Genomic DNA, 23,754 nt, shown 5'->3' on the forward strand with positions numbered 1-23,754 from the left:
AAAGTGGTGGCTGCTAGAGAGTGGAGCAGGGGACTGCAATTTCTCACGATAAAGCCTATGGTTCTATTTTAAAGGATGTGGACTTTTGAAAGGATGTTTATGTATGTTTAGAGGGAGTCACTAGGTCTATCCATAAATATACAGTGAGATGTTGAACTTAGATTTGGCCAAATGCTGTGCCTTTGTCGATGAAATGCGACCGGAAGTGAAGTTTCAGGAATGAGCGCACAATCCACCACATTCTCTTCCTTTTCTCAGCCTTTGCAGATTGAGGAGCTGACTTTCCCTCCACTGTTGTCCCCGAGTAAGAACAGCACAGAGCAGAGCCTTTCGGTCTCCCCACAAGGGAGATAAAACACGAGGGAAATTAGGCCCGTGTAGTTTTAAGTTACTGCTGTGGTGTTTATTCATAAATACTTATAAACACAGCCTATCTAACAGCTATAATCACTTCAATAAAGGCAGAATCAAGTGAAAAAATGAAAATATAGAAATATGCCATTCCATTCAAGTCACAAGTATGGAGCAAGGAGTAGAGAAGTAAGACTGGTGACAAGCAACTATGAAAAAAGACTCAGATATTTCACTATTTCATATATGTGTGTGTGTGTGTGTGTGTGTATAAATACATACAGAAATTTTTATTTTCAATTTAAATTTTCAACACATATATAGAAATTTTTAAATTATGTCATATTTTATAATATGTAATATATGATACAGGTAGAGTTAATATCTTTATATACAGAATTTGTTATATAATATACTTATATATATATATATATATATATATATATATATACACACACACACACACACAGTGATATGTAGAATAATGGCCCTCAAAGATGTTCACATTCTAACCCCCAGAACCTGTGAATATGTTAACCTACACGGCAAAAGGGACTTTGCAGATGTGATTAAGGTAAGGACTGGATTATTCAAGTGGGTCTAATCTATTCGCATGAGTCCTTAAAAGCAAAGAATCATTCCTGGCTGCAGAAAGCTAGAGAGATGGCAACAGGGAAAGGACTCGGCCTGCTTTCACTGGCTTTGAAGATGGAGGAGGGGCCACCAGCCAAGGAATATGAATGCTGCCCAGCACTGTATGTAGCAGCCAGAGTTCTTATTAGGACACCAAGTGGGAGTTCTTAATAAACTCTGGTAATACACTCCTTTATTTATGAATATCAAATCTTGATATCTTTTTAATAATCCACTTATTGGTTTACTAAGTTTCTCTTGGTTATAAGCAAAACACTTATTGTTGTTCTAGGAACTCTTCTGAGAAATTTTCACACATTAAAAAAAGAGCATTCATGGTATTTCCCACCACTGATTGATAAGAAAGCAGTTGTATTTTTGGTTCAGTTTAGAGCAAGTCAGAAGGACACTTAAACACTGCTTTAAGATGATTTTGTATCTCTCTGTTCTAATCCATATGTGCTGATTTTGAAGCTTAACTTCTCATAGCCAATCTTATTTCCTCTTCTTTCAAGTTTTGGAAACTATTCTTTGTCACTTCCAGGTCCGGACTACAACATATAAAAACATTTTGCAAATTGTAAAGTGCTGCATGTATGTAAGGGTTTTAGAATGGAGCCTGGAATTAAACCTCCCATCTCCATTTACAAGCACAGAAACTGAGGCCCGAACAGGAGGTGAGAAATTTTCAAGGCCACTCGGTGAACAGAATTGGGGTGAGGCCCATCCTCACAGCACTCTTCAGGGCTCTCCTTCCGAGCTGCTGAAATCATTCCAGACCCTTCCTGGCCCCCTCCCCCATATTATCAGAAGAGCACATTTTTCCTTTTCCTGATCATACCTCAACAAATTACCCTAAAACGTAGAGGTTTAAAGCAACAAACACTGAACTCACCGTTTCTGTGTATCAGAAATCCAGGAGTGGCTTAGTTGGGTGCTTCTGGCTCAAGAGCTCTCAAGAGACTACAGCTAGGAGGTCTGCCAGGACTTCAGTCACCCGAAGGCTGACTAGGCTGGAGAATCTCCATCCATGCTCATTCATGTACAGAGGACTGGAAGCCTCAGTTTCTTGCCACCTGGGCCTCTCCTTAGGGCTGCTTATGACATGGCCACTGACCAGAGAGAGAGAAAGAGGGAGAGACTTGACTTGAATGCCAAACTGACGAGCCTGAACTTTATTTTACATAAAATGAGGACCCACTGATAATTGATGAGAACTGCTGAGACGTTTCTAAAGTCTTTTTGGGAGTCATCATTGGTGTCCACTTACTGTTTAACTATTTGGGCTGAAACCATTCTATGTTGTCTAAAATTCCTAATATCGGAACGTAACTCAAGAAAACAAAATTCAGTAGTAAAAATCCTATGAACACCCTGTTGTGGCACATAAGCACCACAAAAAGGGAGGCAGGGAAAAACCATAGTAAGTATCTCATTAAAATAATATTCTAGGAGTTCCCTCCATGGCTCAGCAGAAACGAATCTGACTAGTATCCATGCGGATGCAGTTTCAATCCCTGGCCTCACTCAGTGGGTTAAGGATCTGGCGTTGCCATGAGCTGTGGTGTAGGTCACAGATGCCGCTTGGATCCCAAGCTGCTGTGGCTGTGGCATAGGCCAGTGGCTGCAGCTCTGATTCAACCCCTGGGAACCTCGATATGCCATATGTGAGGCCCTAAAAAGACCAATATATATTCCAGGGAGAGAAGAAAAGTTTACTTTTGGACTTTCCCTTTTACACAATTTATAATCACAGATCCTCTGACTTAAGGTTTAGAACGAAACTTTGAAATTATCTAGATCAATGTAAGCTGATGACATCCAGACCCTCCTCTCTAGCTTCAACCACAACTCTGCATTTTATACCTATTTAGCAAACTGTCTACTGGATGTGGCAATTGGTTGAATTACGGATAGTCTTATTTCAACCTGTCAGCAATTGGGTTTATCATGCTTCTATCCTCTTCCACTTGGGCGTTTTATTTAATTCAATCATCATCTTCTCAATTACTCAAGGCAGGAGCCAGTAGGCCATCCTCGTTGAATGTGGGAAGCCACATTCAACTGAGTGGTACTACCTACTGATTTTACATCTAAAACACATCTACTCTCAACACTCTTGAATTGACTGTTTTCCCCTCACACGGGTCTCACCAAATCTCCCCTCCTTCCCCTGCCTCCAATCCTTGAGGAATGCGGGAGTTCCCATCGTGGCTTAGTGGTTAACGAATCCAACTAGGAACCATGAGGTTGAGGGTTCGATTCCTGGCCTTGCTCAGTGGGTTAAGGACCCGGCATTGCCGTGAGCTGTGGTGTAGGTTGCAGACACAGCTTGGATCCCATGTTGCTGTGGCTCTGGTGTAGGCCAGCTCCGATTAGACCCCTAGCCTGGGATCCTCCATATGCCTTGGGAGCGGCCCAAGAAATCGCAAAAAGACAAAAGAGAAAAAAAAAAAAATCCTTGAGGAATGTGTTACCTGGCCCAGATTATTTTCTCTGCCTGCCTGGAAAACTCTTACAGCTTTCTCTGGACCCAGTTCAAGTGACACTTTCTTTCTGTGGAATTAACCTATTCTTCATCTGGACTTCCCACTCATTATCACCAACTTCTAAAATCATTGCTATCAGAATGATCATACCTTCCACAAAATAATGAGCTCTTTTTATTTTATAGTTAGGGAAACTCTGGCCCTCAAAGTCTAAGTGACTTATCAAGTTCAAGTTCACTCATTTCATCAATAGCAGAGCCAGAGCTAGAAGATACTCTAAAAATATTCATGCCCAAGGACTCCCTACAATAAAATGTGCACTCCTTCCTTGGCCATGGAGAAGTATCTGTTGGGCTGAATCTACGGTTGTCTTTGAGGTTAAATCTGTACCCCTAAAGACCTGTCCTGCACTGAGGATGGAAAGCTTGCCTGCTAATATTCCAATCAGTGGCCCAGGAGTGTTTGCATTGATGGGCTGGGTGGGGATGTTTTGGCTTTGCTTGCAGGACGGCCCGTGGAGAGGAAGTGCCACTCCGATTTGAGAGTCACCCATTTCCATTCCACAGAGGTCTTGTCAAGTAGGAGCCTGTCAGCTTTCATTTCCATCTCTCTTGCCCCTGGGGCCAAAAGTCAAATTCAGTTTCTGCTCACTTGTTTGAGTTTTAGTGGCCCCTCTGGCATCCCCAGCTCCAGAACCTTTAGCAAGTGGCTTCTTTTAAAAGTTTAAGGTGGAAATCTCTGAGCTGGGCCTGTGTTTCTCCTGACAAATGTGTAATTGATGAGAAATATCTCACTGGAAGCTATCCTTTCCTAAGTCTCGCTAAAAGGCACTTTCAGCCATGGGAAGTGCTCTTAGAGACCTTTTACAATGGACTAAGCTGGGCTAAAATCGTCACCTTTTTCCTCCTGGGTGACTATTCACTATCACCAACCTTTCTGGCAATGGGAGAAGAAAGTGAGGATACAGACAGAAAGGACATCACTCCTTTAATACATACAGGACAGAATGTTCTTAGGGACAGACAAAAAAGCAGTGACTTGGAAGAAAACTGTAAAGGGTGGGTAGGTGCTAGGAGCTGGGGCAGGCTGAAACTTTGAGCTTTGGTTCTGCTCCCCCTCCCAAGTATCCTGTCCTTCTTAGGGTTCTCTGCTTCTGATTCCTGTGGCCACCACCACACCTGGCCCCTCCCCACCAGCCTCAGAGGGAACATAAGCCTTTTTCCCTATTTCCCTTGAGCATAATTAAAATAGGGTAATACCTCCAAAGGGGCTTCTCTGACACACAAAAGAACACAAACACAGAAAATGTCAACAGCATTGAAAACCATCCAGCCTACTCAGAATCACATCTTGATTCTAGGAATCTCAGGAGCAAGCATAAAAGAACGTCATCAAGCTTCCCCCAATGCCCTATCCTGTTCCATGCTTGTCTCACTTCTCCTACAGGTTTCCTGACCTTCTCTTAACCATAAAGCCTATGGGTACTGTTTTGTTTTCTGGAAGATGGTGTGGAGGATACTTTTATTCAAATCAGATTATAGCAGGAAGGAGACCAGTTGGGAGATAACTGAAAGCTAACTTAAGGCAGTGGAGGTAAAGTTAGGCAATAGTGTAAAGATGCAAGAAATATTTAGGAGTCAGAATAAGAATTTGGGGACCTACTAGATATAAGGCAGAAGGGTTTATTCTTATTTTTCATCTTTTATAATGTATCTATTGAACTTAAGCTGGAATTCCCTATACCAATTGCATGTTGAAAATGATACTGCTAAAATTGGAAAGAAGAGGGAGCTCAGAGAGTATATGGGGTAGAATAGAACTTTTGCTATTAATGAAGATACCTGTAATGGCATGTCACTTTTTAAAAGTATAACTTTTTAAGATATAATTTACATACAATAAAGTTTCCACATATGAAGTGTATAGTTAATTGAGTTTTGCTAAGTGCATACACCCATATAACTACCACCTCAATCAATATATAGAATATTTCCACCACTTCAAAAAATTCCCTCGTGCCCTGTCCAGTCAATAGCTCCACCTCCATCCCTAGACAACCACTGATCAGCTCTCTGTAACTAGAAATTAACAGTACATGTTCTAGAATTTCATATAAATGACACCATACAGCATATGATCTCTTGTGTCTGGCCTTCCCTCATTCAGCATTGTTTCTGAGATTCATCCCCACACATCGTGTTGTTTCACTGCTGAGTAATAGTCCACCATCTGGATATACCACCATTTGTTTATTCATTCCCCTACTGAAGGGTTTGGATTGTTTCTGGGTTTTAGATATTGCAAATAAAGCTGTTCTGGACATTTGTGTGCAAGTTTTTGGGTGGACAAATATTTCCATTTTCTTGGGGAAATACCTACAAGTGAAACTGGTAGGTTATATGGAAAGTACACTTAACATTATGAGAAGCTGGCAGCTCATTTGTTAACCAATAGAACACTTCCTACCATTATTCACCTTGATTCAAAGATGAAGAAAAAAACAAATTTAGCCTGATCTTACTTGAATTATCTTAATATTTAAATTAGTGGGATCTAAATTAATGAAATCATCCATTACTAAATGTTAACTTAATCCAAAAATGGTTTGGATTTCTTTTTTAATTGTTATTTCCCAAATACTGTTGTTTTTTTTTTCTACTTGTACAGCATGGTGACCCAGGTACACATACATGTATAGAATTTTTTTTCTCACATTATCATGCTCCATCATAAGTGACTAGACATAGTTCCCAGTGCTACACAGCAGGACCTCATTGCTAATCCATTCCAAAGGCAATAGTTTCCATCTATCAATCCCAAGTTCCCAATCCATCCCACTCCCTCCCCCTCCCACTTGGCAACCACAAGTCAATTCTCCAAGTCCATGATTTTCTTTTCTGTGGAAAGGTTCATTTGCGCTGTATACTAGATTTCTAAATCATATGAAAAGAGTAGTTCTAAAAGAATATGATATGCACCAAAGGAGAAATTTTGTTAACTTTAAGTATTTCCCCCAGAAAAGAACAGCAATATATCACTGTTTTATCAATGGGATTCAGTTACGTAATATAAAACTGTGACATGCTACATAAACATACATAGGGTATTACCGTTTTACTTTAGTGGAAGCTGTCCTTGGACCTGTAGCATTGTTTTGCTTATAAAATCATGTGGATCTAGTATATGTTTTGATATCATCCTTTTGAGTTGACTCAGCCAGAAAGCTGGGGCATGTATGCTGCCAGGGAAGCCAGCAACTTGAAAATATTAGCTGTACTCCCCTTAAGGGTTTCCCTATGATTGGGAGGCTTAACATTGCCTCTAGGGGACTAACATCTCCAGGAGCAGCCTAATCATTGGCTCAGAAATTTCTTTAGAAGCTGATTGACAGCAGCTGTCAATCTAGATAATCACCAGAGAGCCCCAATTAAAGCTCTGACCATCGATCTCACCACCAGGACTTGGGACTTTAATATAAATCCACAAGTGGAAAAAAAAATTACCCCCTGAGAAAAAAGCAGCATTTTTATAGTATGCACTATATTATACAGTCATATTATACATTATTTATAATTCATAGATGCATTTTTAAGCCACCTTCTTAAATGTTGCATTGTTAGTCTAATAAGGTTGGTATTCAGAACCTTTTTCCAATTCTTCTCTTTGGAAAGGGACATGGTAAATCTGGAAGAAAATACAAATGACAGGGTATTTTTAGCATTGACAAAAATAGGAACTATTTTAAAGTAATTTGTACTATTGTCATTGCTGGGGCCTTCATTAGCCACCTAAGGAGGAAGCGCCCAGTATTTTCCCTAATCTTCCAGATGAGGCAAAGTTTAAAACACACTCTATAAGGTTTATGTGAAGATGTTAAAACTTGGCCAGAAAGGTGACAAGGTATCTTAATAATTGAGACAATCCTGGAAGTTGGCTGGTCTGTCCAACTCCTATGAACTAATGGTGGGTAATCCAACACAGCAGGTCTGCGCAGATACAGGCAAATGCCAAACAGCTTCCTGTATGCACAGAATTCAGTTTAATTAGTCACAGAGGAGAAATATGCACATTTAAGCTAATCCAAGAAATCATTATTGTTCAAGCTGCGTACATACAAACATAAAACTGGTTGCCCACTTAAAACAAGTGGTTCCTAGCTGCAAAGGGAGGGCATAGGAGATAGCCAACTGACCTTTATATAAAAGAACTGTCCAGAGGATGAATTTTTGTCATCATTTCTTTTTTTTTGTGGTTGTATCCCAGGGTTATTTCTCAGTAGCTCTATTTCACCTAGTAGATGATAAATGTATGATACATGCTAACTCAGGGCCAGCTACTGACCAGAAATACAAATGGACTTTTAAAGTGTTTGGATAGTTTTATGGATGAAGGGCTATAAGTGCTGCTGGGAAAGGGTGATATAGACCAGAGTATTAAAGTTGGGATTTCTGGAGTTCCCGTCGTGGCGCAGTGGTTAACGAATCCGACTAGGAACCATGAGGTTGCGGGTTCGGTCCCTGCCCTCGCTCAGTGGGTTAACGATCCGGCGTTGCCATGAGCTGTGGTGTAGGTTGCAGATGCGGCTCGGATCCCGCGTTGCTGTGGCTCTGGCGTAGGCCGGTGGCTACAGCTCTGATTCAACCCCTAGCCTGGGAACCTCCATATGCCGAGGGAGCGGCCCAAGAGATAGCAACAACAACAACAATAACAACAACAACAACAACAAAAAATAAAAAAATAAAGTTGGGATTTCTACAATTCTCACTGAAGGTCTTCATTGGCAGCTGGGACAGGACTGGCAAGTGGGGGTCTTCCTGTTACACTGGAATTAAAACTAAGGATCTGAGTGGTAGGCAAAAGGCACTTAGCATTACACTTTCTTTTCTTCTTCTTTTTTTTTTTTTGTCTTTTGCTTTTTTAGGGTCGCACCTGTGGCATATGGAGGTTCCCAGGCTTGGGGTCAAATCGGAGCTGTAGCCACCAGCCTACGCCACGGCCACGCCAGACCAGAGCTGCGTCTGCGACCTACACCACAGTTCTCAGCAATGCCAGATCCTTAACCCACTAAGCAAGGCCAGGGATTGATCCCGCAACCTCATGGTTCCTAGTCAGATTCATTAACCACTGAGCCACAAGGGGAACTCCACATTGCACTTTCTAAGTCCTAATCTCTCCAAGGAGGCTTTGCATTGTTGGGCCCAGCCACAATGACATGGGCTTAGTGAGCATTTGAATTGGAGAAGCAGCCTTCCTACCCATCCTCATTCTATCCATGCCCCCACCTCGCAGGAGAAAAGGACCAGGAGGTGAGCGAGGGTCAGCCTGGTGCATTCGGAGAGCGAGGCTGTTCCCTTTCATGAGTAAAGTTAAGGAGGTATTTTCTGTTCCTACACCAGCTGGAAGTAATGTGCTTCCCCTCTATAATGATTCACAAAGATAGGCGCCTACAAGAAGAGGGCCTGGCATCTCATTGCTTTATCACTGCTTAGGCTGTGTATCTTGAATGAGAAAACCAAGAGAGAGGGTCCCTTCGTGGCACAGTGGAAACGAATCCGACAAGGAACCATGAGGTTGCTGGTTCAAATCCTGGCCTCACTCAGTGGGTTAAGGATCCGGCATTGCTGTGATCTGTGGTGTAGGTCACAGATGCGGCTCGGATCTGGTGTTGCTGCGGCTCTGGTGTAGGCAGGTGGCTACAGCTTCGATTAGACCCCTGCCCTGGGAACCTCCAAATGCCGCGATGTGGCCCTAAAAAGACATTAAAAAAAAAAAAAGAAAACCAAAAAGAGACAGTCTCCCCATCTGCATACCTGTAACTGGGGGCTACAGCTGACTGCCCCAGAGAGAGGGCCAAGAGTCATCAGCATCAGAGGGACATAGTAGGAAAGCCACCAGCTGGGGTTCAGTGGAATTTTCTGGTGAATTTTTCAAAAGATCTTTAATGCACAAGGTTGCTGCTTGGGCACAAGCTCCTTATCAACTGACATGTTGGAGCCACTACTGTCCTTACCAAACCCACAGAAAATGAAATAGAATAGCAGCTGGCCAGCTAAGAAGGCCACGTCTGTACCCAGTTAAATAAAGAGACATTTGTCCTTTCCTTCTCCCTCCTGCCTGGCTTGTATCAAAGCTCAGTAGTCAGAGGATGGAAGGGAAGGTGTTCGAAGCCACACCTGATCTCTCTCCACCCTGTCCCAAGCACTCAGGGCCAAGGCATGGACCTCTGTGAGGGCTATTATTTCTCTACCCTGGATGAAAATTTAAGCAAGTCCTTCAACTTTCCTAGGCACTCTCAAGTAACAAAAAGTCCTGATGTTTTCAATCACAAAGATGTTCCGGAGTTCTCGTCATGGTGCAGTGGTTAACGAATCCGACTAGGAACCATGAGCTTGTGGGTTCAATCCCTGGCCTTGCTCAGTGGGTTGACGATCCGGCGTTGCCGTGAGCTGTGGTGTGGGTTGCAGACGTGGCTCGGATCCCGCGTTGCTGTGGCTCTGGCATAGGCCGGTGGCTACAGCTCCGATTAGCCCCCTAGCCTGGGAACCTCCATATGCCGTGGGAGCGGCCCAAGAAATAGCAAAAAGACAAAAAAAAAAAAACCCAAAAAACAAAAATCAAAGATGTTCTCCTTTCAGTCAATAAAATGACGACGTGACATGTATTTGTCAAAATGTTACTTCACTCAAAGTTAAAGCTCTCTACTCCCTGAGTCCTGGCCTGCCTCAGGCCTGGTGACATGGTGTGTCAGCTTCAGTCCCCGTCTTTCCCCACCTGGCTCTCCTACTTCTGAGCCCCTCACTGGGCTGTCTCTGGCTTCCATGGGGTTGGAAATAAGATGAGGGCAAATGGAGAGAGGGGTGGAGAGAGAAGTGGGGGACAGGCCAGCTGTAGATGCAATCAGCTATGGTGCCCTCTGGGCAGGGGAGGAGTCCCATTGCTGATTCTGTCTCCTGAATGCCTCAGAGACAACCCCTCAGCAGCCTCTCACTGTGGTCCCTTGATGGGAGTGAAGCCCACTTTAGCCCCTGAATATCTGGAGGCCCTTCCTATTATTCTTCCAGGCCAGTCCTCCCTGGGGGAATCTGAGAAGACCCCAGGCTAACTCTACTTCCCCCTTCCCTAACACGGCCATATCTGGTCCCTGAATGACCCTCATGCATCCAGTGCCCCACGATTTACAGAAGCACTTTGCTCCTGACATAATCTCCATTCTGTTGCCATAGACCCTTTTAGCAGGGTCTTGCCTGTGGATTGTTCTTGGACCAATGTGTAGACTTTTGCCTGGTAGAAATGCAAATGATTTTTGTTTCATGGAACAGATAACTCAATGGGTTATAATTTATGGTCCTGTTGGAATACTGACAAGTTTCGTATCTAACCCAGCGATCTTATCCTAACATTGCTATAAATACTTAGCTTCTCAAATGCTCTTTGGAATGGTTTTCACATCTTAGTGGCTCCCTTGTTAATTAGCAAGTTGAATAAAATCTTTGACTTGTGTTTATTTCATTTTGAAAGAGAGTCATAATTTTATCTCTTTGAAAATTATTCCTTACGTTTAAAATCCAATACACTCTGCTAAGAAATTCTACTACTACTAGTATTTGATGACAGTACTACTTCACATACCTACAGCAATTTATATTATACAACTTCCTTTCTGCAATGAGAATCTTCTTGGAGGTTGGAGGCTATGGCTGTCTTATGCAAAGACTATGTTATTTCTGCCTGGCATAGTCTCTAGTACAAAACAGGAGCCCAATGAATATTTGCTATGAACCGCATTTGGTATTCATACAACCCTGCAAGGTAGGTAGAGAGATTTTCTTTGTTTTACAGATGTAATGTATTTGTATGGCATGCCTAATGTCACACAAGGAGTGAGTTAAGAACTCTGGGATTCAAACAGACCTCATTTCTGGGGCAGTACTTTTTGAAGACACTATAATTGTCTCTAAGTTTATAAGCATGTACCTAACACTCCCAAGCAAATTAGAAGTACTTCCCAGCTAAAAGCTTCCTTAAGTTACTGATTTTTGTTAGGATGCTTCTAAAATTCTTGTAACATTATTCAACATATAAAACTTCACAATTTATGGTCATAGGCATGAAGTTATCTAAGGTCATAGCAATAATTTCTAGAGAAGTAATTAAATAAATCTGCAGAGGATGATTTGTGACTGAAACACTGGAATCGTTTTTGCCCTAATAGAGCAGTATATCTTGGCCTAAGAAAAATCCAAATGTATGGAACATTCATTTTCTAAGCAAGTCACAATTAACACTGGAAAATCAGAAGCTGACTCCATCTACAGCTGTAATTGTCTTTAGTCCATATTATTTCCTTGGATGCCATTGAACTCCCCTCTGCCTTGCCAAAAGACAAATAACAAACAAAACAGAGAAGTTGTTCTGAGTCCTTGTTTCTTTCCATCCCTACTGCCAGCACCCCATTATAAACCACTGTATGTTCTTATCTAAAGTGCTGCAAAAATCTCCTACCTGCTCTCCCTGCACCTGTTCTTATGCCTCTCTCACATCACCGCCACAAGTAAAGTAACCCCTGGGGTCTCCTACTGCTTTTCCATAAACTTAATTCTTTAAGGTGGTTTGAGGTTCCAAGTGATCTGTCCCTGCCTAACTCTCTTTCCAGTCACCCTCATCCTTGGTCACACTGGACCTTCCCAACTCAGAGCCTTTACACACTCCAATCCCTATTCCTAGAAAGTTCTAGTTTTGCCCTTATTTTGCTAATTCCTGCTTCCCCATCAGGTCTCAACTTTAGTTCCACTTTATCGAAGAAGACTCCCATGCTCCTCCTGCAAGTGCAATCACACTTGCGATTGCTTTTTCAGTATCTGTCTTTCCCTACCAGACTATAAGTTTCTTGAAATCTATCTTGTCTGTAGCCTCAAGTTCAATGCTGAGCACGGTGCCTGACATATACTGTATTTCACCAGTTCTAAGACACAGATTTTTGAAAAAAAAATTTTTTTCTCTTTTTTGGCTGCCCCGAGGCATATGGAATTCCAGGATCAGGGATCAGATCTGGGCTGCAGGTGCAGCAACACTGCCAGATCCTTTAACTCACTGTGCCGGCCAGAGATCTGACAAGCGGCCTGGTGCTGCAGAGACGCCACCAATCCCATGGCAGTATAGCAGGAACTCCATTTTTTTCACTTTTTAATTATCTCTGAAATCAAGATGCAAATTTCCTTTTCCTTTTCTTTTTTTTGTCTTTTGTCCTTTTAGGGTCGCATCCACGGCATATGGAGGTTCCAAGCACCTCCCCTATGCCAGAGACTCAACACCACCAGATCCGAGCCACATAACTGTCCTCTTGCACCACAGCTCACGGCAACGCCAGATCCTCAACCCACTGAGCAAGGCCAGGGATAAAACCTGCAACCTCATGGTTCCTAGTCAGATTCATTTCCACTGTGCCACAATGGGAACTCCTAGGATGCAAATTTCAGTCATTAGTATGTCATAGTTCATTTGGCAGTATTTTTCTTCCTTAATGTAAGTGGAATAATTGCATATCATACAACCAATATTTTTTCATATTTTAAGAAATGCAATGGTTGCATGCAATGCATGTGACTACCTGTAATTAAAAACCTTTAATTACTTGGGTTTTTTTTTTTTTTTTTTGCCTGCATACTGAAATTTTATTACTTATAAATGGCTGGGTTCTGAAAGACAGTTTGAAGCAGCAAATCAAAATAGCCAATTGCTATTTCCGCTACTGGTAGTGGGCAGCATCAATACATTTTTGCATGAGTTCCAGCTAGATGTCATGCATGTTGGAAGTTTATAGAGAGAAGAGCATTGTTTCTGGGACAACTCACAAGATCCTGCCTGCTGCTCCAGTGTCTGCTGATGTGACTTCTGTCAACACAACTCCATATCCAACCACTGCTGTCAGCACCTCCCCTGCCAAAGCTGATGTCACATCAGCTGCCCCAGCTCAGATCAGCTGCCCCCATCTCTGTCCTCCTTATACTCCAAATAGCTGCTTCTCTCTGCTAGCTGAGCGGTACAGCCCTTTGGTGTTCACAAGACACTTCGTCCTGTCATACATTCTGCTGGGAGCCCAGCCAAAGCCTCCTGGGAGAAGAAGCAGGGAGCTTTAGAGTACTTGGTCACTCATCATATTCCTGCTTCGACCATTGGTTCAGCAGCCTCAGGCCACAAGGATGGTTGAATCACTTTTCTTTAGAATCTTCTATCAAAGGAACAGTGATATATAGGGTCCAATAACTTCAGTTTTGCCTTTATATAAAACATGAGCCTGGTTTTTTTCCTCTTCTTGGAAATCAGCTTTTCCTTTGGTGGAGATTGTTCCACCCTGACAATTTATTGAGAAAATTCCCTCCTTATCCATAGGCATGTCTCAACCCTAGCCCAAGTAGATTTAAGTAGAACAGGTTTATTCAATTGACTGCCGCCTTGATAAGCTGTACTCATGATTGACGAGGCCTCTATTTCTGGGTGTCCTCGCCCATCATTACCCCTGCCTGGGGCTTTACAAAATAGCTGGGTTGAATCACACTGACAGAATCTTTTAGTCACTTTCAATTCTGCCAAGGAAATATAGACGTGGGCTTTCAGCTTCTAAATTAACTTTGATTCCCTCCAGACCCTGATCCCTTTTAGGTCACAAAGCATCTTAAAACTGAGCAGAACACTTTCATTTAAAAGAAAAGGAATGGAAAAGGAAAAAAGGGAGAAATAATTGAAGCAAATGTGACAAAATTAAGATCTGTCTCAAAACTTTATTCAAAATGTAATAAAAATTAAGATCTTAATAAATAATCGAGATCTGTCCAAACTTTCCAACCCCGATTGGAAGTGAGGACAGAAATATCCAGTTAGAGGATGCTACTGAACTGTGACTGGCAGAGTGCTCTCCCTAGAAGTACAGCAAATTAGTGGCATTAGGAAGTGGTACTGAGCCAGGAGTCATGTGTGGATTTGAATCCAAAAAGCCAGAGAAGAACATCTGATGAAGTTGCCGCAACTGAGGGGCCAGAAGCAGAGAGAAAAAGCTAAAATATTGGGAGGGTGTTGAAGGAAAAGATATTGCTGTGCACATTGACATTAATCTCCCTTAAGAAACCAAGTGAAATCATCTAGTGGAACATTTTAAACAGGGACAAATAACATCACTTGTGATGCTAGATTAGTATTTTAACCACACAAGTTTGAAGAGTTCTTTTGTTTTTGTTTTGTTGTTGTTTTTCTTTTTAGGGCTGCACCAAAGGCATATACAAGTTCTCAGGCCAGGGGTCGAATCAGAGCTACAACTGCTGGCCTACGCCACAGCCACAGCCACTCAGGATCCGAGCCACATCTTCGACCTATACCACAGCTCACGGCAACGCCAGGTCCTTAACCCACTGAGAAAGGCCAGGGATTGAACCCACATCCTCATGGATCCTAATTGGGTTTGTTAACTGCTGCGCCACAAAGGGAATTCCCACAAGTTTGAGGAGTTTCTGACCTTCAAATGGAAAAAAACTGGGCATCTTACTGAAGGAAACCTCCAAGGCAAAGAAAGGGCATCTCCAATTCCTGAAGCATTCAGGCCATAGGCCAGGCTGGGCCATGAGAGAGCAGAGAACTCTTCATTTGAAGTACGTTTGCTACCATAGAAAAATCTTTGATATCTGTTGTGCTGGCAGCCCAGGGGCAACCTGCATCACCTTACGGCAAGCCCCAAGGAGCAGGGTTTCTTTCTAAGCAGGAGCCTCTCTAAAGTGGTTCTGCTCTTCTCTGATATGGCCAGACATTCTCTGATGTGGGAGACAGAAGCATAGGAAGGCTGTCGGGCACAGACAGTCCACTTACGTGAAATGTAGGCTAAGCCCAAGAGAGATAGGGGTGCAGAAAGTTTTTTGTTCGTTTGTTTGTTTTTGTCATTTTAGGGTCACATCCACAGCATACAGAAGTCCCCAAGCCAGGGGTCAGAATGGAGCCATGGCTGCCGGCCTAAGCCACAACAACAGCAACGTCCTCATGGATACTAATTGGGTTGTTACCACTGAGCCACGATGGGAATTTCCTTGAAAGTTTTAACATAAAGCTCCTTTGGTACAAGATCTTCCTGATACAGTTGCATCCCTGAGCTAGGAAGACTAGAAATTGGTTGAAGTTGAGTTCCCATCATGTTTCAGTGGTTAACAAACCCAACTAGTATCAGTGAGAACACAGGTTCGATCCCTGGCCTTGTTCAGTGGGTTAAGGATCCTGTATTGCCGTGAGCTGTGGTGTAGGTCGCAGATGCGGCTGGGATCCCACACTGCTATGGTTGTGGTGTAGGCTGGCAGCTAAAGCTCCAATTAGACCCCTAGGCTAGGAACCTCCATTTGCCAAAGGTGCAGCCCCAAAAAGACAATAAAATAAAATAAACTTTCTACAACATAGAAGATAAATGTAGCACTCAGAGATAGACAAAGGCCATTTCATTCAAGTCATGGAAGGAAATTTTAGAGAGAGTTCACCTTATGCTATTGAGAAAATAAAAAAAAACATTCTAAAAAGGAAGAGATGAAAGATGGCAAGACAATATATTAATATGTAATGAAATAGTTAAAGAATATATGCAAAGACAATACTATAGTAATTTGATAAGTGGCATAAGGTAGTAAAGGACAGAGTTAACTTTTCAGAAAATCAGATATGTAATGTGGAGAGTAAACTTGAGGTGATCTCTCAGAATGCAGAGGAAAAAGACACAGAGATTAAAGTGATAGAAAAGATATAAATGGAAGAGTCAGAAGATGAAGAGTCAACATGTGTGTCTGCTGCTTACTAGAAACTCTGTTTCTCTGAAGTTTTAATTGTATCTCCAACTATAAATGGGGTGAAGGAGTTCCTGTCATGGCACAGTGGAAACAAATCTAACTCTGAACCATGAGGTTGCAGGTTCGATTACTGGCCTTGCTCAGTCGGTTAAGGACCTGGCGTTGCCATGAACTGGGTTGTAGGTCGCAGACGCGACTTAGATCCTACATAGCTGTGGCATAGGCCAGCATCTGTAGCTCCAATTTGACCCCTAGGCTGGGAATGTCCATATGCTGTGAGTGTGGCCCTAAATAGACAAAAAGACAAATAATAATAATAATAAAATAAAATGGGGTGTCAATATTACTATTCCATAGGGGCCTGTAAGGACTGAGTGAGATAATGAATAAAAAGTGCCCAGCATTTAGGAAGCAACAAATAAATGGTAGTTGCAATTACTATTACTATTACCACTGTTACTCCTATTGTTCTTATACGATTATTAAATAAATGAACACAGGGACACATGGAGAAAAAAAATTAGTACTGTGGTTTATGTCCCAAGATCAACTTGATTTTATCTATAGATATTGTTTTTTCTCAAGAAGGGCTCATGACTGCTATATTCCTTGGATTCTTTTTGTTTGTTTGCTTGTAGTGATACCTGCCTATTACCTTTACACATAAATAACAATTTGATAGATATAAAATATTTGTGTAAAACATTCTTATAACTCTGCATAGAGTGTTACAATCTTTTGACATTTAATGTCCCAAAAGAGAAATCAGAGGCCAGCTTGACTTTTTTTTAACTTGGGATACTTTACATAGAATAAAAATTACAGCCACAACACTCTTTTATCATTACAGTAACTCGAGATATGCATCAAGGTTTTTTGATTCTGATTTTCTTTCTGGAATCGGTGCTTTTTTTTCCTGCAGGTTCAGCTCTTGCTTTATACAGAAGTTTTCTTCTATGTTATCTTGCAATGCATTTATATCTCATGTTCTCTTTTCCAGAAACTCTAATATGCTTATGTGGGTTGGCCTTTCTCTTCCACGTCCATAGTTTTCCTTTCTAGCGATTTATAAACATCTTCTTTCCACTTTTCTGAATTTAACTTATGTTCTAGTTACTGCAATTTCTAAGGTAACTTCTCTATTTTCTATAGTAGTTTTACTGTTACGTTCAGTTTCTTTCATAATCATTGCCAGCTTACTTTTCCTCCTTTGGCCATCTTAGAATCTCTTCTTTGACCTCTTTATCTCTCAGCTATGCCTACCTTTTCCAAGGAGCCATGTTCTTTATAACTTCTCTGAGGGTTGAAAAAGTACTTACCTGAAATTTTTACTACATTCTGAAGTAACTTTCTCTTATAGCTTGGTATGATGCTATTTCAGATGTGAATTCTTCATCTAGTTTTCACTTCTTAACTTACCTCATATATTTTCCTTTTTGGAGTCTCTATACATAGGGCCCATAGTGGGTCTTTTTATTCACCTATCCTTTGAGTTGGGGGGGCCATTTTACCTAGTCTTCTATTTGCTCAAAAGTGGTGTATATGGATGGGGCAGAGGCGTCATCTGGAGCAGCTGACAGCTTTGGTACAGACACATTGTTTCTGAAGATACTCAGAGAATCTTTTTCTTAATTTTTATTATTTGCCTATTTCAGCTGAGCAGATCACCCAGATAGGAGGTATGTCTGTTCAAAACAAATCTCTAAGTCACAACTGATGACCATCTCATTTACTTTTAGAGAATTCTGGACCATGCTGAGGTCTGGAGGGTTTTATAGCATCTCTCAGCATTCTTCTTTAAACTGATCCCAAATTCACTGATTTGGCAGATATTCTCTTCTGCTTATGAGTTGGAGGTTGCAGTTCTAAATCTATTTGTTAGAAATGCAGTTTTTCTTCTCTGAATTCTTTGGATTATTTTAATAGGTTACAAACTGGACACTATAGTAAACAGGCTTTTTACCAAAGTCCAATGTAGTATTTTTAAATAAAAGTCTGATGACATCACCTCCTTATTCTGCTGCCCTACTATGAATCTGCTTCCCATCTACAGCTCCAGCCCCTTCCTGTACTTTTTTCTCCTCCACTCTTTTGCATCATGTAACATCATTCACTTGCTCTCCCTCTGAAATCTGTCCCCTTGTACCTTTTGTTCTCTCTACCTGGAATGCTCTCTCTCCTCCACTCCCTTTGCTTGGCCAACTCCTCTTACACTCCAGGCTCAGTTTAAACATCACTTGTCAGAGGATGCTTTTTCTAAACATTCCATGTTTTACATTCATGCTATGTTCCTGCACTTGTTGTGTCAAACATTCTTTCACATTTGGTTAGCAGGTCCAACAATAACATCTTAATTTCTCTTCATGTTGTTATAATGTGGTTTGGATGACAAATAATGAATTCAAATTTACAACTGCAGTTTTCAAATGAATACTCTTTCATCTAGACTGGATACATTAGCTTCCAAGTACAAACACATCGTGAATTGATTTTGAAATATTGCATGTTTATGTCTGTTACAGATATTCATGCTAGAACATGTATAGTATATTGACGATATGTAAAACAAAAGGAAATCTGTTCTGGAAATCTGAATCATTAAGTTCACTGATGCATAGGTCAGTGCCTGGCATACAGAAGGTGCTCGGTAAATGTTTCGTTGAGCAAATGAATGATTGGTGTACCCTTGAGGTTTATGTTCCTACACAGTACAGTCCATTTATATCCAAATAAAAGGTAATTCAGAAATAGGAGGTTCTGTTCAGGTGGAAGGGAGAACAGCTCAAGATAAACCAGGGTGTTGTTTCAAGTTGTTCTGTCAGCTTGCCTCGTTTTGTTTTCATACTTCCTGTTCATAGGTAACCACTTTGTAAACCTAGATGCAAAATGGAAGGCCTGTGAATTCCCACTAACAAGCTGTGTAAGGCATTCTCAGCATTTCTCCAGGCTGTCAGAGGGCTTAGATCAAGTGTTCTCACACATTGCCTAAGCTCTTCTCAGACATATTTGCTCCAGGCTTTTATCAACTGCCAGGAAATGAGCAGCTGTGAGTTCCAAACGTAACAGGTATGTAGAGCTGTCAGCATGTCCAGTTCTGATCAACTGGAGTTGCGCTGGGGTCAGCTGTGTCTGATACCCCTTCCCTCTGACCAGAAGGATTCCGTGCAAGCTCCATGCTCCTGCTAAACGGGGGGATTGCTGTGGAAGGCCCTCAGCCTGGGGACTTCCGCCAAGCAGTGCCTGGCTCCCCAACTGCACTAGCCCCCAGTGCCCTGTCATTCGAGCTGACACGTGGGATTCCTAGGACAGGCTTAGCTCTGGTAGTCTTCACTGCCAGCAGCCCATGAGCTACTCTAGATTAATTCTAATGTCTGTGTACTATTTAAAATGCGGTTGACACTGAATTTGTTTTACCTGGTTTTAAAAAATGAAGAATTTAATTAACTTTTTTTTTTTCTTTTCAGCTCTTTATGGCATTGAAAGTCAACTACTTTATGCTCAGGGAAGTTTTTCATTGTTTTAATAGTTTTCAGGTTGTGGCTAGGTCTTAGTTTTTGCATGTGGTGCCTTTTTTCAACTAATTACTTCTTAAATGTGTTCAGACTCCTTTTTAACTTTAATCTGCCTTAGAGTGATATTACCATTTTATTTTTTAAATTTTATTAACTTCTATTTGGGTGGTTTTAAGAGTTTTCATAGGGTTGAGATTTCATTCTGCTACCTAGAATTATAGACTTTCAAAGCGGGGAAGGCCCCTGGGATCTTTGCTAAATCTCTTCTTAAGAGGTGAATAAACTGAGGTAAATATGTTAAAAGACTTGCTCAGATTCTCATAGCCAGAGGTAGAGCTGGGATGAGAAAACTCAGGCTTCCTAGCTCTCAGTTCAAAGGAATTTCCACTACAACTGCTTATTTTTTTAAGATATTTTTACAGACTAGTATTTTACTCTGAGAGTCATCACTAACACCTTTGATAAAAATACATATGCCAGCTTTCATGAAAAAGAAAAAGGCAGTGAAGCGTAACTACTGTTAATGCGATTTTGTCAAATCTTCACCCAAGTTCCAAGAAATGCCAATACCCATGTCAAACAGTCAATCAATGGCTAATTAGTATTAAGTCCTTCTATACATCAGGTACAACAACCACCAAAATGTAGAAGCCCTTGGTTCTCATGATAGAGTCACAGGAGATATGAAGTGTGACATCCTGGGAAGCATATCAATAATGTTGATAAACTAGACTTGATGGTGGATATTGGGGGACAGTGCAAGGAAGCCAGATATATTCAGATCTTGCATCGTAGGCTAAGAATAGCATAAAAAAATCTGATGCACTCTTTCAATTAGTAATACTGATAGGGTACAGGGAATTTAGTAAGCCCTTGCATTGTTACAATAATGATAATGTTTTCATGGCATCTTACAGTTTGCAAAGCTCTTTCACATTTACAATCTCATTTAATTGTCACAATAAATATTTCAAATCAGTATCTTCCTTTTCAAAAAATGACACTGAGACTCTAAATCTCACAGCATATTTTTGGGAGAAATTAGATTTCAACCCAGCTTCTTTCCATTCAAAATCTCATGATATTTTCATTGTCATGTCTTTCTTTGTCACTTCTTTCTTCCTCCCTCCTTCAACAAACATTTACAGAACACTGTTTACATGCCAGAGACTGTAGTTAGGAATGATTCCATCAAAAGTGCAAAACTGGTTCAACACAAGGAAAATTATTAGCTTAATCTATCACTTCAATAGACAAAGCTGTAAAAATTAGGTTTTGTTGCTACATTAGAGCAGTAAGAAACAGCTCTCTTTGGATTGGCTCATCCAAGTTCACATTTTACAGATGAGGGAAATATGGGGGAAATAGTTCAAACACCCAGTGAGACAGAGGCAGCTTAAACCAAGTACCTTGGGCATTTCTAGTAGACAACGTGCTTCTCAGGAGACACACAAAACCATTTACTTGGTAAAAAAAACTGCATTTCTGAAGAATCAGAATGGGTATACATATTCCACACGCACGCACACACACACACACACACACAGATAAAATACATATACGAGCAAGTTAATATCACTCAATGGAAAAACCACAGAAAGGCATGCTCCTAAAAGAATAGGCTATTATAGTTTTTAATTAGATTAGAGATGCTCTATAGAGATGTCACAAAAGGGAATTCACATAGAAAAGGAAGAGAAAAATATCACCTTCTAAAAATCCAAGGGAATCCACCTAAAATCTAGGTAAGATAAACAAAGTAGCAGAATGTCAAGTAGATGCATAATAATGAATTCCTGAGAACCTGAGATAGCCAGAAACTATTATAGAAAGAAACCTGGTTTATAATGGCAACAAACAATTAAGCATTTGCCTTACTAATTTAATAAATGTTTATTGAGTGTCCACAACATGCAAAACGATGTTCTGGTTTACAGCAAAGGACAAACCGACAAAGATCCTGGCCTCAGGGAGCTTTTGCTTTCAAGGAAGAGATAGACATGGCATACGGAAATTGTATCACACCTTTGAAACTGGTGCTATGGGAACAACAGTGGTAGGAGGAAGGGAAGTGAGACCATAGGCAATGAATATGGGGTTGAATAAGACAGTTAAGACCATTGAGAAGGTAACATCTGAGTCAAGACCTGAAGGAGGTAAGAGAATTAGCCATGCAAATATTTGAGAAGAGTGTTCAAGAGGAGTCAGTCAGCACAAAGGCCATGAAGTAGGAGTCTCTCTATTGTGTTAGAGAAACAGCACAACAAAGTGACAATCACAACAGTTGGATCAACACTGAGGTAGGAGTGGGGGATAATCATGGTTAGCCCTGGAGACCCTTGATCACTGCTCTGAGAATGTGGGCTTTTGCTGTGACTGAAACACAAAGTCATGTGGGTATTTAGCAGAAAAGTGGCATGTGTGACTTGAACATAGTCACTTGGGCGATGTGTTGAGGCATTGCTCTACTTGATTACTGTCCTACCCTTCTCTCTGACCCTGGATCAAACCTCCATCATCTCTCACAACAAACACTGTAGGAAAGAGTGGCTTGGGACAAGGTCGGGGCAGTGGAGGTGATAACAAGAGGCTGAATTCTGGATATATTTTGAAGGGAGAGGCAATAAGATTTCCCAAGGTTGAGTATGAGAAGAAAAGAATGACACTAAGGATTTTGGCCTTGACCAACAGAAGGACAGTTAATAATTAACATAATATCGGACTTCCTGTGTGGCTCGCAAGCTAATTCACATAATGTGGGGCACATGAGAATGATGGAAAGGAAATGCTAGAATCCTTATAGGATGGTACCAGAACTAGGACTCTACCCTTCCTATTCTCTATACTCCTAAAGTCTATAACCATGTCTGGCACACAACAGACACTCAATAAATATCTGTTAAATTGATAAATGAGTGAATAACTATTGGAATCTCCTCTCTGGGCTACGGTTTAAATCAGTTCTCAGATTCTCACATGCAGCAGAACCACATTATAACAGATTTGGGGTCTCATCCCCAGAGTTTCTGATCCAGTAGTTCTGGGATAGAACCCAAGAATTGACATTCATCACACATTCCAGGGGGATGCAGCTGCTGCTGGCTCAGGGACTACATTTTGATCCCTGTGCTGATGTGCTCTGATGGTGGGCACATCCCTGCCAAGCCTGAGGCACAATGAAGTCCTGCCTCCTTGTGCACTTTGATATCCCAGCCCCTGTATCAGCTTTCATGGGCCAAATGGCTTTAACCATTCCTGACCACTATGGGTGCCCTCTTAATCTTGCCCCTTAAAACTTTGCCTTTTGTTTTCCAGTATAACTATGTTTTGTTTTGGGTTTTTTTTTTTAATCTAAAAATGATTTTACCCATTTTCTTTTTCCTTAAAATAGCCATTTTTGCCACTGAATTTTAGTTGCCTTTCATCTCTTAGAGCTGTTTATTTCTTTTAGTTCTGTCTCAACCCAAATGGGAAAATAGCACCTTTTCCTTGATTTTTTCAAAGTACTGCAATTCCCCATGAGGCAGTGGTGTAGAGTAGATATTTACTGAGGATTCCTAGCATAGCTCAGCAGATAACTTCAAATATAACAGAAGACACCAACCACATCTCTATCCCCAAATTTCATAAGCCATTCTCAGAGACCAAATTGCTTCCCTTTCCTCTCCCCATGACTCTTGTTGACTAAAAAAAATAAAACCTGGAAGTTGAGACCTAAGTTTTATTTGGGGTGAAATTAGGACTTAGGCCCAGGAGACAGCATCTCAGGTAGCCCTGAGAAACTACTCTGAGAAGGCAAGGGGGGAAGCTAGGATATGTGTTTTTGCAACAAAGGGAAGGTAGTAGGATCAAAAGGTTTACAGAAAGCAAGATTTACAGTAAAAGATTTACAGAAAAACCAGTTTCTATGGGAAGCTGTAAAGGTCTAGGCTTACTGGAATTACTCCTTTGATATGCACC

General features: G+C 41.2%; 1 long non-coding RNA gene across 1 annotated transcript in view; it reads right to left on the reverse strand.

Moving 5' to 3' along the window:
• Positions 1–1,885: 1,885 nt before the first annotated feature.
• Positions 1,886–23,754, reverse strand: part of LOC125121310 (uncharacterized) — an 87,846-nt gene continuing 65,977 nt past the window's right edge. Inside the window, exon 3 of the long non-coding RNA XR_007133434.1 lies at positions 1,886–2,096. This is a non-coding gene — a long non-coding RNA (uncharacterized LOC125121310). The remainder of the gene's footprint in view (positions 2,097–23,754) is intronic.

The sequence above is a fragment of the Phacochoerus africanus genome, chromosome 2, assembly GCF_016906955.1.
Source record: "Phacochoerus africanus isolate WHEZ1 chromosome 2, ROS_Pafr_v1, whole genome shotgun sequence".
Taxonomy (NCBI): domain Eukaryota; kingdom Metazoa; phylum Chordata; class Mammalia; order Artiodactyla; family Suidae; genus Phacochoerus; species Phacochoerus africanus.